This window comes from Chiloscyllium punctatum, chromosome 50 (genome assembly GCF_047496795.1).
Source record: "Chiloscyllium punctatum isolate Juve2018m chromosome 50, sChiPun1.3, whole genome shotgun sequence".
In the NCBI taxonomy this organism is placed as follows: domain Eukaryota; kingdom Metazoa; phylum Chordata; class Chondrichthyes; order Orectolobiformes; family Hemiscylliidae; genus Chiloscyllium; species Chiloscyllium punctatum.
The window spans coordinates 7,556,737-7,567,705 of NC_092788.1; the positions used below are offsets into that span (position 1 = coordinate 7,556,737).

Genomic DNA, 10,969 nt, shown 5'->3' on the forward strand with positions numbered 1-10,969 from the left:
CCTTAAACCTATGCTCTCGAGTTTTCAACTCACCCCAATTTGGGTAAAACACAGAAATACTCAGTTTACAACCCTTCCATAAGATCATATCGCAGCCGTTACGCAGGGAAAGTCGTCCCAGCTTATTCCACCTCGCCCTACGGTCCAAACATTGACGAAATCATTGTGTATATATTGTCATCAATTTCACGGCGACCACGGCTGGTTTCTGTAGTGTAGTGGTCATCACGTTCGCCTAACACGCGAAAGGTCCCCAGTTCGAAACTGGGCAGAAACTGCTTTGTTCGTCAACTGCAGCCTTTTACATGGACAAGAACGGAGCTTTCTTCCTTGCTTTCCCATCTGCAAACCTGCCTTCGAATTTGCTTGAAAGAATCTGCTCTCGTAGTGAAATGTAAGGCAACTCCATTTAATTACTGTGTAAAGCATTATAAAGTTTTTCTCCAACCTGGTTCTGATGCATATGCCATTCTGTTTGAGAGTGTCCTTGCCACGTTCTGATCCTTCCACGAAAAGCAGTACCGCATTTGCATTCCTTGCGCAGGCGGCCCGGTTCAAAGGCAGGGAAGAAGCTGCTGCGCTGGTGTCACAGCGCACCACGGATTCCTGAACTTGTCTGTCTGTCAAATGTACCCCAAAGTCGTCTCTGAAAGGCCTCATTTGGAAGCTGTCTGTCGTTATTCAACGCGCGAGAGTTGGTACCAGATTCCTGAATCATATTTTGGGGCAGTTCGCACGTTAGTGGCTCATTCAATCAGCAACAGCAATGAAATAATTTACACTCTCAGAGGAACCTTTGAACTTGTGCTTTCATAGCGCCGCTAATATTAAGGTGCGCCCCGAGATCTAAGCCATGTTGGAACTGAAACGGAGGAATCGACAGAGAGGCTACAGAATGACATCGCATCCATTTGGTTTTCTTTAAATCACTGACGAGCAGGAAAATGTAAAAGGGGAGAGCGAGTGGGGAAGTGAGGCGGTTGCAGCTCTGGTAAAAGTCCTTCTTTGTGATTCACTCCGCAAACAGAGACTTGAAGGTGACACAGAGGCGTGTGAGCTCTTCACATCGAGATCAAAAAGCACTCAAGGGCAGTTAGCACCTCTTCCGGAGTGGGGGTGGGGTGAGGTAATTACCTTTTGACTTCTGTTACTATGTTCAGAAACTGCCTTTTCGATTGACTTGAACAGAAACTGCATTTCCAATAAGCACCATGGAAGTTAGCAAAATTTATTGAATCGCTTCTCGTCGATTCCCGCACAGGTTTCCGACTCAGTTGGTATCCACGTGGCTCATGTCCAGGAGTGAACATCTCTGCAGCAAATTGCACGGTTAAAGTAAAAGGCACGGAAAGTGGCATCTCGAACCGGCCCCGAAATCAGAGCATGCTCACAATGTGATGTGTCGTTCTCGGATTGTAATGCGACCTCTGGTTTTAGGGTGGAGAACATTCTTTGGGACCCTTCTTCTGCAAAACAGACACAGTGACTGAATTAATGCTGCACGGTTTGATGTGGAACACGGCCTGCTCAGCTTTGTGCATTTTCCCTGTAGTCAGGTGTGTTTCGTGTTCCGTGTAAACGTGAGAGTCGTCCTGTTTCGAGCAATGTGTGAAATCATTTAGCAAAGCAAGAATCGAAATTGTAGTAATGTCTAGCAGCTCATGGTTATTTGACCGAAGTGTCCAAGTGTCTCTGCTGTCATGATCGCGTTCGCCTCCCGCGCGGAAAATCGCAAACAGCTCTGCTGTTCCAAAGCGATTTGTGCTTTTACTGGAACCGAATGGAGACTATTATTTCATCGCTGTTGTGAAACAAAGTCCTGCGGTGACTCGACTCGTCGTTATTTGGTTTTCTGTCCAATGGGAAAATCGTTCCAATGAATTTCGGTGTCATATGTTATTGAATTTCTCCCATTTCCTTCATTTCCGTCCTGGAGACATCAGAAGGAAAAGGTAATCTAATCTAGACTGTGAATGGTGAAATTCACTTTTTATGGCCCGTTCTTATGATGTTCTTTCTATCTCTCTTTTCAGCATTGTCTGGAAAGTGGTGGTGCACTAACGCTGCAGTATGTTTGAAAGAGTAGTTTGGAATTGCCCTGTTTTTAGTTGTGAGATTACTTTATGACTCATGCCCTCGGACTGTGACACATTTAGCATTCATGCATCTCTCTGTCTGAAAATGCATTCGGCATGCCAGTTTTGTTTGTGTTCCGTGAAAAATGCTTTCTGTTTTGCGATTCGCTCAGCACATTACGAGTTAACAGGGTTTCTGAGGTAACTTCGAGCAGCAAAACTCCTCAATTGAGGTCTGGGAAAATTTCACGGAGTATGGTCAGTCGGGGCAAAATTAAGGAAGTTGTTCGTATCTGCAGTGTTTCACAATACTACCTTTCCCGTGAGCAGTCGAACAGACTAAACGATTGTGCCACAGACTGCGATGGAAAACTCCGCTAAAAAGTAATCCTTTACAGCCAGTGTTAGCAACAAGACGTTATGGGGGTACACGGCGTGGAAACAGATATTTAGGTGTATCTCATCCATGCTCACCACATAACCAAAATTAAACAAGTCCCGTTCACCAGCATTTGGCCCCAATCCCTCTAAACCCATCCTGTCCAGAAACTCATCCGATTACCTTTGCAATTTTCTGAGTGTAATAGCCTTCTCCACTTCCTCTGGGAGCTCATTCCATACACGCACAACCTTCTGTGTGGGAAATGTGCCTCAGGTCGTTTGTCACTTTCAGCCCACTCACCTTAAACCTATGCTCTCGAGTTTTCAACTCACCCCAATTTGGGTAAAACACAGAAATACTCAGTTTACAACCCTTCCATAAGATCATATCGCAGCCGTTACGCAGGGAAAGTCGTCCCAGCTTATTCCACCTCGCCCTACGGTCCAAACATTGACGAAATCATTGTCTATATATTGTCATCAATTTCACGGCGGCCGCGGCTGGTTTCTGTAGTGTAGTGGTCATCACGTTCGCCTAACACGCGAAAGGTCCCTAGTTCGCAACTGGGCCGAAACTGCTTTGTTCGTCAACTGCAGCCTTTTACATGGACAAGAACGGAGCTTTCTTCCTTGCTTTCCCATCTGCAAACCTGCCTTCGAATTTGCTTGAAAGAATCTGCTCTCGTAGTGAAATGTGAGGCAACTCCATTTAATTACTGTGTAAAGCATTATAAAGTTTTTCTCCAACCTGGTTCTGATGCATATGCCATTCTGTTTGAGAGTGTCCTTGCCGCGTTCTGATCCTTCCACGAAAAGCAGTACCGCATTTGCATTCCTTGCGCAGGCGGCCCGGTTCAAAGGCAGGGAAGAAGCTGCTGCGCTGGTGTCACAGCGCACCACGGATTCCTGAACTTGTCTGTCTGTCAAATGTACCCCAAAGTCGTCTCTGAAAGGCCTCATTTGGAAGCTGTCTGTCGTTATTCAACGCGCGAGAGTTGGTACCAGATTCCTGAATCATATTTTGGGGCAGTTCGCACGTTAGTGGCTCATTCAATCAGCAACAGCAATGAAATAATTTACACTCTCAGAGGAACCTTTGAACTTGTGCTTTCATAGCGCCGCTAATATTAAGGTGCGCCCCGAGATCTAAGCCATGTTGGAACTGAAACGGAGGAATCGACAGAGAGGCTACAGAATGACATCGCATCCATTTGGTTTTCTTTAAATCACTGACGAGCAGGAAAATGTAAAAGGGGAGAGCGAGTGGGGAAGTGAGGCGGTTGCAGCTCTGGTAAAAGTCCTTCTTTGTGATTCACTCCGCAAACAGAGACTTGAAGGTGACTCAGAGGCGTGTGAGCTCTTCACATCGAGATCAAAAAGCACTCAAGGGCAGTTAGCACCTCTTCCGGAGTGGGGGTGGGGTGAGGTAATTACCTTTTGACTTCTGTTACTATGTTCAGAAACTGCCTTTTCGATTGACTTGAACAGAAACTGCATTTCCAATAAGCACCATGGAAGTTAGCAAAATTTATTGAATCGCTTCTCGTCGATTCCCGCACAGGTTTCCGACTCAGTTGGTATCCACGTGGCTCATGTCCAGGAGTGAACATCTCTGCAGCAAATTGCACGGTTAAAGTAAAAGGCACGGAAAGTGGCATCTCGAACCGGCCCCGAGGTCAGAGCATGCTCACAATGTGATCTGTCGTTCTCGGATTGTAATGCGACCTCCGGTTTTAGGGTGGAGAACATTCTTTGGGACCCTTCTTCTGCAAAACAGACACAGTGACTGAATAAATGCTGCACGGTTTGATGTGGAACACGGCCTGCTCAGCTTTGTGCATTTTCCCTGTAGTCAGGTGTGTTTCGTGTTCCGTGTAAACGTGAAAGTCGTCCTGTTTCGAGCAATGTGTGAAATCATTTAGCAAAGCAAGAATCGAAATTGTAGTAATGTCTAGCAGCTCATGGTCACTTGACCGAAGTGTCCAAGTGTCTCTGCTGTCATGATCGCGTTCGCCTCCCGCGCGGAAAATCGCAAACAGCTCTGCTGTTCCAAAGCGATTTGTGCTTTTACTGGAACCGAATGGAGACTATTATTTCATCGCTGTTGTGAAACAAAGTCCTGCGGTGACTCGACTCGTCGTTATTTGGTTTTCTGTCCAATGGGAAAATCGTTCCAATGAATTTCGGTGTCATATGTTATTGAATTTCTCCCATTTCCTTCATTTCCGTCCTGGAGACATCAGAAGGAAAAGGTAATCTAATCGAGACTGTGAATGGTGAAATTCACTTTTTATGGCCCGTTCTTATGATGTTCTTTCTATCTCTCTTTTCAGCATTGTCTGGAAAGTGGTGGTGCACTAACGCTGCAGTATGTTTGAAAGAGTAGTTTGGAATTGCCCTGTTTTTAGTTGTGAGATTACTTTATGACTCATGCCCTCGGACTGTGACACATTTAGCATTCATGCATCTCTCTGTCTGAAAATGCATTCGGCATGCCAGTTTTGTTTGTGTTCCGTGAAAAATGCTTTCTGTTTTGCGATTCGCTCAGCACATTACGAGTTAACAGGGTTTCTGAGGTAACTTCGAGCAGCAAAACTCCTCAATTGAGGTCTGGGAAAATTTCACGGAGTATGGTCAGTCGGGGCAAAATTAAGGAAGTTGTTCGTATCTGCAGTGTTTCACAATACTACCTTTCCCGTGAGCAGTCGAACAGACTAAACGATTGTGCCACAGACTGCGATGGAAAACTCCGCTAAAACGTAATCCTTTACAGCCAGTGTTAGCAACAAGACGTTATGGGGGTACACGGCGTGGAAACAGATATTTAGGTGTATCTCATCCATGCTCACCACATAACCAAAATTAAACAAGTCCCGTTCCCCAGCATTTGGCCCCAATCCCTCTAAACCCATCCTGTCCAGAAACTCATCCGATTACCTTTGCAATTTTCTGAGTGTAATAGCCTCCTCCACTTCCTCTGGGAGCTCATTCCATACACGCACAACCTTCTGTGTGGGAAATGTGCCTCAGGTCGTTTGTCAATTTCAGCCCACTCACCTTAAACCTATGCTCTCGAGTTTTCAACTCACCCCAATTTGGGTAAAACACAGAAATACTCAGTTTACAACCCTTCCATAAGATCATATCGCAGCCGTTACGCAGGGAAAGTCGTCCCAGCTTATTCCACCTCGCCCTACGGTCCAAACATTGACGAAATCATTGTGTATATATTGTCATCAATTTCACGGCGACCACGGCTCGTTTCTGTAGTGTAGTGGTCATCACGTTCGCCTAACACGCGAAAGGTCCCTAGTTCGAAACTGGGCAGAAACTGCTTTGTTCGTCAACTGCAGCCTTTTACATGGACAAGAACGGAGCTTTCTTCCTTGCTTTCCCATCTGCAAACCTGCCTTCGAATTTGCTTGAAAGAATCTGCTCTCGTAGTGAAATGTAAGGCAACTCCATTTAATTACTGTGTAAAGCATTATAAAGTTTTTCTCCAACCTGGTTCTGATGCATATGCCATTCTGTTTGAGAGTGTCCTTGCCGCGTTCTGATCCTTCCACGAAAAGCAGTACCGCATTTGCATTCCTTGCGCAGGCGGCCCGGTTCAAAGGCAGGGAAGAAGCTGCTGCGCTGGTGTCACAGCGCACCACGGATTCCTGAACTTGTCTGTCTGTCAAATGTACCCCAAAGTCGTCTCTGAAAGGCCTCATTTGGAAGCTGTCTGTCGTTATTCAACGCGCGAGAGTTGGTACCAGATTCCTGAATCATATTTTGGGGCAGTTCGCACGTTAGTGGCTCATTCAATCAGCAACAGCAATGAAATAATTTACACTCTCAGAGGAACCTTTGAACTTGTGCTTTCATAGCGCCGCTAATATTAAGGTGCGCCCCGAGATCTAAGCCATGTTGGAACTGAAACGGAGGAATCGACAGAGAGGCTACAGAATGACATCGCATCCATTTGGTTTTCTTTAAATCACTGACGAGCAGGAAAATGTAAAAGGGGAGAGCGAGTGGGGAAGTGAGGCGGTTGCAGCTCTGGTAAAAGTCCTTCTTTGTGATTCACTCCGCAAACAGAGACTTGAAGGTGACTCAGAGGCGTGTGAGCTCTTCACATCGAGATCAAAAAGCACTCAAGGGCAGTTAGCACCTCTTCCGGAGTGGGGGTGGGGTGAGGTAATTACCTTTTGACTTCTGTTACTATGTTCAGAAACTGCCTTTTCGATTGACTTGAACAGAAACTGCATTTCCAATAAGCACCATGGAAGTTAGCAAAATTTATTGAATCGCTTCTCGTCGATTCCCGCACAGGTTTCCGACTCAGTTGGTATCCACGTGGCTCATGTCCAGGAGTGAACATCTCTGCAGCAAATTGCACGGTTAAAGTAAAAGGCACGGAAAGTGGCATCTCGAACCGGCCCCGAAATCAGAGCATGCTCACAATGTGATGTGTCGTTCTCGGATTGTAATGCGACCTCTGGTTTTAGGGTGGAGAACATTCTTTGGGACCCTTCTTCTGCAAAACAGACACAGTGACTGAATTAATGCTGCACGGTTTGATGTGGAACACGGCCTGCTCAGCTTTGTGCATTTTCCCTGTAGTCAGGTGTGTTTCGTGTTCCGTGTAAACGTGAGAGTCGTCCTGTTTCGAGCAATGTGTGAAATCATTTAGCAAAGCAAGAATCGAAATTGTAGTAATGTCTAGCAGCTCATGGTTATTTGACCGAAGTGTCCAAGTGTCTCTGCTGTCATGATCGCGTTCGCCTCCCGCGCGGAAAATCGCAAACAGCTCTGCTGTTCCAAAGCGATTTGTGCTTTTACTGGAACCGAATGGAGACTATTATTTCATCGCTGTTGTGAAACAAAGTCCTGCGGTGACTCGACTCGTCGTTATTTGGTTTTCTGTCCAATGGGAAAATCGTTCCAATGAATTTCGGTGTCATATGTTATTGAATTTCTCCCATTTCCTTCATTTCCGTCCTGGAGACATCAGAAGGAAAAGGTAATCTAATCGAGACTGTGAATGGTGAAATTCACTTTTTATGGCCCGTTCTTATGATGTTCTTTCTATCTCTCTTTTCAGCATTGTCTGGAAAGTGGTGGTGCACTAACGCTGCAGTATGTTTGAAAGAGTAGTTTGGAATTGCCCTGTTGTTAGTTGTGAGATTACTTTATGACTCATGCCCTCGGACTGTGACACATTTAGCATTCATGCATCTCTCTGTCTGAAAATGCATTCGGCATGCCAGTTTTGTTTGTGTTCCGTGAAAAATGCTTTCTGTTTTGCGATTCGCTCAGCACATTACGAGTTAACAGGGTTTCTGAGGTAACTTCGAGCAGCAAAACTCCTCAATTGAGGTCTGGGAAAATTTCACGGAGTATGGTCAGTCGGGGCAAAATTAAGGAAGTTGTTCGTATCTGCAGTGTTTCACAATACGACCTTTCCCGTGAGCAGTCGAACAGACTAAACGATTGTGCCACAGACTGCGATGGAAAACTCCGCTAAAAAGTAATCCTTTACAGCCAGTGTTAGCAACAAGACGTTATGGGGGTACACGGCGTGGAAACAGATATTTAGGTGTATCTCATCCATGCTCACCACATAACCAAAATTAAACAAGTCCCGTTCACCAGCATTTGGCCCCAATCCCTCTAAACCCATCCTGTCCAGAAACTCATCCGATTACCTTTGCAATTTTCTGAGTGGAATAGCCTTCTCCACTTCCTCTGGGAGCTCATTCCATACACGCACAACCTTCTGTGTGGGAAATGTGCCTCAGGTCGTTTGTCACTTTCAGCCCACTCACCTTAAACCTATGCTCTCGAGTTTTCAACTCACCCCAATTTGGGTAAAACACAGAAATACTCAGTTTACAACCCTTCCATAAGATCGTATCGCAGCCGTTCCGCTGCAGGGAAAGTCGTCCCAGCTTATTCCACCTCGCCGTCCGGTCCAAACATTGACGAAATCATTGTCTATATATTGTCATCAATCTCACGGCGGCCGCGGCTGGTTTCTGTAGTGTAGTGGTCATCACGTTCGCCTAACACGCGAAAGGTCCCTAGTTCGCAACTGGGCCGAAACTGCTTTGTTCGTCAACTGCAGCCTTTTACATGGACAAGAACGGAGCTTTCTTGCTTGCTTTCCCATCTGCAAACCTGCCTTCGAATTTGCTTGAAAGAATCTGCTCTCGTAGTGAAATGTAAGGCAACTCCATTTAATTACTGTGTAAAGCATTATAAAGTTTTTCTCCAACCTGGTTCTGATGCATATGCCATTCTGTTTGAGAGTGTCCTTGCCGCGTTCTGATCCTTCCACGAAAAGCAGTACCGCATTTGCATTCCTTGCGCAGGCAGCCCGGTTCAAAGGCAGGGAAGAAGCTGCTGCGCTGGTGTCACAGCGCACCACGGATTCCTGAACTTGTCTGTCTGTCAAATGTACCCCAAAGTCGTCTCTGAAAGGCCTCATTTGGAAGCTGTCTGTCGTTATTCAACGCGCGAGAGTTGGTACCAGATTCCTGAATCATATTTTGGGGCAGTTCGCACGTTAGTGGCTCATTCAATCAGCAACAGCAATGAAATAATTTACACTCTCAGAGGAACCTTTGAACTTGTGCTTTCATAGCGCCGCTAATATTAAGGTGCGCCCCGAGATCTAAGCCATGTTGGAACTGAAACGGAGGAATCGACAGAGAGGCTACAGAATGACATCGCATCCATTTGGTTTTCTTTAAATCACTGACGAGCAGGAAAATGTAAAAGGGGAGAGCGAGTGGGGAAGTGAGGCGGTTGCAGCTCTGGTAAAAGTCCTTCTTTGTGATTCACTCCGCAAACAGAGACTTGAAGGTGACTCAGAGGCGTGTGAGCTCTTCACATCGAGATCAAAAAGCACTCAAGGGCAGTTAGCACCTCTTCCGGAGTGGGGGTGGGGTGAGGTAATTACCTTTTGACTTCTGTTACTATGTTCAGAAACTGCCTTTTCGATTGACTTGAACAGAAACTGCATTTCCAATAAGCACCATGGAAGTTAGCAAAATTTATTGAATCGCTTCTCGTCGATTCCCGCACAGGTTTCCGACTCAGTTGGTATCCACGTGGCTCATGTCCAGGAGTGAACATCTCTGCAGCAAATTGCACGGTTAAAGTAAAAGGCACGGAAAGTGGCATCTCGAACCGGCCCCGAGGTCAGAGCATGCTCACAATGTGATCTGTCGTTCTCGGATTGTAATGCGACCTCCGGTTTTAGGGTGGAGAACATTCTTTGGGACCCTTCTTCTGCAAAACAGACACAGTGACTGAATAAATGCTGCACGGTTTGATGTGGAACACGGCCTGCTCAGCTTTGTGCATTTTCCCTGTAGTCAGGTGTGTTTCGTGTTCCGTGTAAACGTGAAAGTCGTCCTGTTTCGAGCAATGTGTGAAATCATTTAGCAAAGCAAGAATCGAAATTGTAGTAATGTCTAGCAGCTCATGGTCACTTGACCGAAGTGTCCAAGTGTCTCTGCTGTCATGATCGCGTTCGCCTCCCGCGCGGAAAATCGCAAACAGCTCTGCTGTTCCAAAGCGATTTGTGCTTTTACTGGAACCGAATGGAGACTATTATTTCATCGCTGTTGTGAAACAAAGTCCTGCGGTGACTCGACTCGTCGTTATTTGGTTTTCTGTCCAATGGGAAAATCGTTCCAATGAATTTCGGTGTCATATGTTATTGAATTTCTCCCATTTCCTTCATTTCCGTCCTGGAGACATCAGAAGGAAAAGGTAATCTAATCGAGACTGTGAATGGTGAAATTCACTTTTTATGGCCCGTTCTTATGATGTTCTTTCTATCTCTCTTTTCAGCATTGTCTGGAAAGTGGTGGTGCACTAACGCTGCAGTATGTTTGAAAGAGTAGTTTGGAATTGCCCTGTTTTTAGTTGTGAGATTACTTTATGACTCATGCCCTCGGACTGTGACACATTTAGCATTCATGCATCTCTCTGTCTGAAAATGCATTCGGCATGCCAGTTTTGTTTGTGTTCCGTGAAAAATGCTTTCTGTTTTGCGATTCGCTCAGCACATTACGAGTTAACAGGGTTTCTGAGGTAACTTCGAGCAGCAAAACTCCTCAATTGAGGTCTGGGAAAATTTCACGGAGTATGGTCAGTCGGGGCAAAATTAAGGAAGTTGTTCGTATCTGCAGTGTTTCACAATACTACCTTTCCCGTGAGCAGTCGAACAGACTAAACGATTGTGCCACAGACTGCGATGGAAAACTCCGCTAAAACGTAATCCTTTACAGCCAGTGTTAGCAACAAGACGTTATGGGGGTACACGGCGTGGAAACAGATATTTAGGTGTATCTCATCCATGCTCACCACATAACCAAAATTAAACAAGTCCCGTTCCCCAGCATTTGGCCCCAATCCCTCTAAACCCATCCTGTCCAGAAACTCATCCGATTACCTTTGCAATTTTCTGAGTGTAATAGCCTCCTCCACTTCCTCTGGGAGCTCATTCCATACAC

General features: G+C 45.8%; 1 non-coding gene across 1 annotated transcript; it reads left to right on the top strand.

The window, feature by feature from the left end:
- Positions 1–204: 204 nt before the first annotated feature.
- Positions 205–277, top strand: trnav-aac (transfer RNA valine (anticodon AAC)). The gene has a single exon. It is a non-coding gene; the product is annotated as a tRNA-Val (tRNA).
- The last annotated feature ends 10,692 nt before the right edge of the window (positions 278–10,969 follow it).